A 6,270-nucleotide genomic window follows, 5' to 3' on the forward strand; every position below is an offset into this window, starting at 1 on the left:
CCACTCGCTGCATTTGGGACGATGTCATGGAGACTCCACTGCCACTAGGCGACCGAAGTGATCACAATGTCACTGAAGCGCCGAAAAAACAATCCGGTTACCGAGTCAGAACGGTACGTTACTGTCTCGCGGTTCGCGGCATGTGGGAAGTTTAGCGGTGGTGTTAGCATTCTCGCTTCAGTGATAACCTGCGATGCATAAGGCGGGACGCTGGCAGCGCTGCCATAGTAACCACCGGCGAATAGCTTGCGCACATACCCCTCCTCTTCGCTTTGTGTCTTAAATTGCGGATTGATAGCCGATTAGTTGAAAAAAAAAAGGCTACAGTTAAAAAAGGTGTGACCTTGCGCGTAACGATCGTGCACTTAAATATTCGAGTACGTAACAACTATATAAGCACGTTATTTCAGCAGCTTGAAGGTTGGTGCACAAGCGGTGCACGTTCGCAGTGAGCATGATGAAATTAGTTTTTTTGGTGGGGTGCTAGAGAGCTCGTGGTCACCTTCTCTACAGACGTCATGAGCGCAGGGAAACCAAGGCAACTTGAATTGAAAGTGCGATACGTTATCCGTGATTAACCTTGTCTTTAATCTCAAAAGGCGCATTTTGATGCTTCAAGAGGCGCTGAAAAATTTCGGTAGCACCGACACTGCATATCCTTGGTCTTCTAAAGAGAAAGGTTATAACTGAAGGCTTCTTTTAATTTTTGGAGAAGTTATGAGAGTAGATGGCAATGTGCTTTAAATTGTTGTAGACTGCCGCGAGACTTCGTTTCTTCGCTTATCGCTTTCAGCATGCATTCTTATGACTAGAGTTTCGTTTTGTGCTTGTCGTTCTGTTTGCATTGCGTGAGGAGGCAGCGCGAGAGGTGATGACAGAGACGAGCCCAGAAAGGCAGAAAAGACTGGTGCCTTTCCTGTATTCCTTTCTGCCTTTCTGTGTTCGTCGGCTTCTTTTCGTGCTGCCTCCTTTCGCTATCTTAATTACTTTATAATGACTGCGCAAAGCACGATCAGGAACTATACGTGTCACACGAGGCCCTTTATACGATGTCCAAAATTCGTGTCGGTATTTTAGGGTCTTCAAGTCGAAAGTTAATAATCAGTTTTTGAGAAGAGTTCGGTTTTCTGGGGGTTTAACGCCCCGAAGTGACTCAGGCTATGAGGAACGCCGTCGTGGACGGCTCCGGATAACTTCGACCACCTGGGGTTCTTTAACGCACTCCGACGTTGTACAGTACACGGGCCTCTAGCATTTCGCCTCTGTGGAACCCACCGCCTCTTTCGGGTCAGTAGCCGAGCGCCATAGGCACTGAGCCACTGCGGCGGCTCCTGAATAGTGTGTAGATGAGAGCGGCGGGGACTCTCAACCGAATAATCTTCGAGTGTACGGGCAGTGATATCTGGTATGTGGAGTTCAATCCCCTGAGGGGACGCGCGGGCTCTAAAGATAACCGTGCTACAGCTCTCCAGGTTAATTTATATCACCTGTGGTTCTTTAAGGTGCGGACATATCACACAGCACACGGATGTTTTTACTCTTCGCCTGCCTCGAAACGCGGCCTCGGTGGCCGAGATTCGATACCGTTACCTTGGGAAATGAACTGGTGGCTTTTGAGGACCGTAATTTGGTTTCGTTGCTTTTTGGGTGCAATTTTGTCTTGATAACCAATTTACTGCAAAATTCTCCATACTTGAGCCAGCTACTCTGGTGACCGCCCCGTGAAAATAAGCTACTTGGTCGATCTAGGTGCGCACCTAATCTGGTGGTTCAGTCTCCGTCTTCGACGCAAGTTTTTGCGCACACGTTGCAGCACTTTCATTAATTCGTACCGAGTTAATTGACACGAAGAGAAAGCCTACTTGGCGACTCGGAGTAGAATGCATTGGGCTAACGCGCAAAGAAATGACTCAGGACAGAAGGAATAAGAGGATTGGATCGCGCCCTGCCCTGTTTATTTCTTCTTGCTTGTATGCTTGTGTCCTCGTTTGCTTGCATGATTGCGCTAGGCAGTTTCATCTGTACCGAGCAGTCGTTGGGCTTTACGCTATGCATTGCGTTGGCACGGGCAATAACTCTTTCTTTCGCTTGCTTTCAATTCTTCTGGACTCGACAAAGGCTCAAGTTTCACCGCTGGCAATGCTTCACTACATATCTCCGTCTAACATTTTTTTTTGTCGAAATAGACTTAAATTCGGTTTTCTAAACAACTTGAGCAGAGGTAGCTAAATCAATTCTTAGGTTGAGTATGACATGTCTCATCTTGCTAGGTGAAATATTTTCGATATAAGTTTGTCTGAGTGGGGTTATGCAATATAGTAGACTGACATCAACTAAGGTTGAAAAAAAAAACAAATATTTCGGCGTTAACTCGTTCCCTTTTTAGGGGCGACTAAGTATTTTTTCTTCTCTGTGGTAACGTGACGTAGGATATTACGTAGGCGGAGGGCAGGGTTCCCTGCTACCTACTTATGTTCGCGCCTGTGTTCTAAATATGCCATGATTCGTGGTGAGACCTCTTAAACATATTGTCCTCAACGACCCATATGCCCGAATGTGATGCTGTGGTCGAAACGTTCGTAGTCGGCAAGGTCAGTAAGTTATGTGTTAATCTTCCGGACGTTGTTCTTAATACGAGAGTATTATATAGCCCGCGAGACGAAAAGTTGTCCGCGGAATCTCTGACCTGAAGTTGTCCTCAGACAGTCGAGCTGGAAGTCAAATGACGTCATATTCGTGACGTATATGTGGTAATGGTTATAAAATTGAGGCCAGTGTAGTATGTCATAATGATAGTTAATAGAGACCGGATATAAAGAACTCACCGTATATAACGAAGTGTCGCTTGACCTAAAGTGACTCGCAAAAAATGACATCATCCAAGTCACGTGACTTAGGATGACTTGCAAAAGAAGCTGACGTCATCCTAAAGTCACGTGACATAGTATGACTTTTGCTTTCTCATTTCTTAACTGTAGCAGACTGCAGTGATTAAGTTTTTTTCTGTTGCTTTAGTCGAGGTATACGCTGTTACGGATCATGTAGAGAACACCTGGTAATTTTTTCATGGGGATGAGGTCTTTGGGTATTGGTAGGCAGCGATCGGCCTTCGACGGGGCTTTGAGGCCATGCAGTTGTTTACTTTCGTCCAATGCTTGCCAAGGCTTCTGTGACGCACCTAACACACGGCATGGCCCGATCGAGCACGTTTGCTGGCTTCAATGTTAATTTGCTTCTGTGTTCTGCGGGCATGACGACAGTACACGAGTTTGACTAAAGCTACGCGTGTAGCCACTGTTCTGGAGATCGAAAAACACGGCAGCTCATTTCGTTCTTGTCCCGCTTTGCAAAGAGCAGATGGCCTTCTCCTATGACAGAATAGCTGAGATGGCGGAAAGAGATAAGACATGAAACACTGCTTTCATCAATAGATGGTTATCCTTTATACGGGTAGGGCCTTGTGGCTCGTTGGGTGGTTTGAATGGAATCGTAGTGTATGCTGACTTCTTTTTCGCACAAAACTCGAAGTATTCTTTCCTAAAAAGGGTCTAAAGACTGTCTATAGGCTTCTTAGTGACTCTGTTACCTTCCTTTAGATATTTCTTTTTGTCAACGCGTAGTTTATAAAAAAGTCGACTAAAAGTGGAGGACCATAAATCTATAGATTGTTTATAGACTGTCTATAGGATTTGTATTGCCTTTAGAGTAGTCTACGGGTTTTGTCTATAGAAAATCAATAGAAAAATTATTTAGACAGTCTTTATAAACTGTCTGTATTTCTGTATAAAGAAATTTCTTTAAGGGTTGGTCTTCTACCAGCATGCCAATGAAGAGCAAGGTTCTGTCTTTATAGCGTTCTGTTGTGAATATGTCGCCCGCTAGACAAAGTTGATACGGGCAAGGTAGTTATGCACCTCTAACTTATTTAGAACGCTCAATGAGTCCCGGACATCGCGCATACACATTTGGCTTTTTTTTCTCAATAACTGCTGCCGTTCCCCCCCCCCCCCCCCCCCCCCCCCCAACTGTCAGGTTGGGAGCTGTTGCTGAAATGACCGCGCCGGTGGCAGTGCCACTCGGCTGCCTTTAAAGTTCTCCTCTCAAAGACAAGAACTTACTGCTTAAAAAAAGTCCGGCGGAATTCTGCTGTTTTCAGGATTTTTCTGTCTGTACAATGATCTATGGTTGGAAGAAGTGTTTCATGTCTTTATGGCTTTACGTCATGAGCCAACAAATATGCTGAAAGTTTAAGACGTGATAGCTTTTTGTGCAGAATGGTGCTAACAAAAATATCCGTGGGAAAGTTTGGATTGCTGATAACCAGTAGAGTGGCGTTTAAACGCCGTCCGAAGTTGTGGTTAGGGAGCTGAACGAGGCAGGGGGGGGGGGGGGGCTCACTCACTAGACACTACATTCAGTAAGCATGTAAACGTGGCTGACTGCAATCGGAGGGTGGGGAACTGTGGAAACGAGTGTGTCTAGTCACGAGACACAAGCTCGCATTAAAAATGGCCCCTTCAGGCAGTGCATAATGTGGAACGATCAAGAAATTGCAGTTTTCCTGGCACTAATAAACTTAAGCAGCGTTAATGAAGGGCTAGATATGAAAGTGCAAAAATGAGTTGACTCCTCTTTCCAAGAATTGAGCCGCAAAAATGTCACCACTGAGCTGGAAATGGACACGAGAGGGGTTGCGGAACTGCTTTTTGAACCTGAAAAAGAAGCTGAACGCTGTTATGTACAGCCAGGCTTTTTGTGCATTTTGTGGGTTGGAATGTGTGCAGCGAAGCATTTCAGGTTTAATTTAGCATTTTCAATTGCTATTTTTAGAGGTGCCTTTAACAAGAGAACAGTGGAGCGAAGCGTTCCCTTTGGTAGTGGTTTAGGCGTATTTTATAAATTCTCCGGCACATACTAACCCTATACAAGCGGTCGGGTTCGACGCTGACTCTGAAGCAAACTGCATTGTTGCGGTTCCTGTACCGACGAGACTTTTTAAGGCAAGATATACGCGCATGCCCCTGGTGTGGAGTTAGCCTTTTTATGCAGTATTGAAATTTAGCCTGAATCCTGCGCAGCATGCGAGCATCAACTCTGCAGCCTCTAAGTTCGGTTCGATGAGGCACGGCGCGTATCGATCACAACCCACACGCGCGGCAGCAGTTGAGCTTTGCACAGCGGTGTGCAAAGCAGTATGCTGACCTCTCTGCTTCAAGGTTTAACTGCTCTTGACAAACGCTACAACCTCTCGTAAAATGCTTGCCAGTCAAAGCACTACCGTTAACCGTGCGAGAATCCATACATTGTGAATGCCGCGATGGTTTGCATACACAGCGTGCGGTATGTGTAGACTAGCGAGCTTGCTTTTGCCAGAGAACCTGACTATGACCCCGTTGATTATAATTCGAGATGGCAAGTGAACTTTTAATATAAAACGACTACTAATATATCATACTTCGAGATGGTTTTCTTCAGGTGAAGCCATGAAAATTCAATTTTTATTATCTTGTTGCTAATGGAAGCAAAGAAATTTCATAAAACATAATGGAAGACCATCTGTTATACCTTTGAATATTTCTAGTTTATTGTATCTTTGTATTGTAGTTGAGGGTGAAGGAACTTGCAATCACTCGTAACAGCACATACAAAGTGATTCCAAAACAATACAACACATAAAAGTAACACTAGAGAGACTCCGACACAAGAGATATCTCGCACTTAAAGTGCACTTACGCACAGAGAGGCAAAAAAAGACAGAACACAATTTGTTCATCGGGCACTGCGACAGACCGACGACCAGGGTTTCACGACGGGGCCTGCCCGAAGACGCGTGCGCTTCCTCACAGGTCCTCGGCTGGGCGAGTTTTGTCGACTCGGGTGTTGCGCGGGAGCGCTTCTGCGAAGCTTGGCGATGGCACGGCGTTAAGCGCCCTTCACAGATAGGGTGCGCCGCGTCTGTTCGTCCCTTCGTGGCAAGACAGGCGCGCACGCACGTAGAGCATTAGCCACACAATTGCTCTCTCACCCTCCCGCCGGGCGCGCATCGCCATTGGTCAGGCGTGGAGAGAGGCTTCTAGAAAATTCGAGACGCTTCTTTCGGACTAGTCTGCGCTGCCGCGCGCGAGCGAAGTGGAGAGCGCGTCAGCGCACGCTCGAGGTTACCTGCTCTCCGTCGGCAATGAGCGAAGTTTTTTCCACGTTTCTCAAACCGTCTACGGCGCGCCGGCTTTCCAAGTGTGCGTCGAGTGTGCGCAGGTGGAACGTAATACC

The sequence above is a fragment of the Amblyomma americanum genome, chromosome 8 (assembly GCF_052857255.1).
Source record: "Amblyomma americanum isolate KBUSLIRL-KWMA chromosome 8, ASM5285725v1, whole genome shotgun sequence".
NCBI classification, from domain to species: Eukaryota; Metazoa; Arthropoda; class Arachnida; order Ixodida; family Ixodidae; genus Amblyomma; species Amblyomma americanum.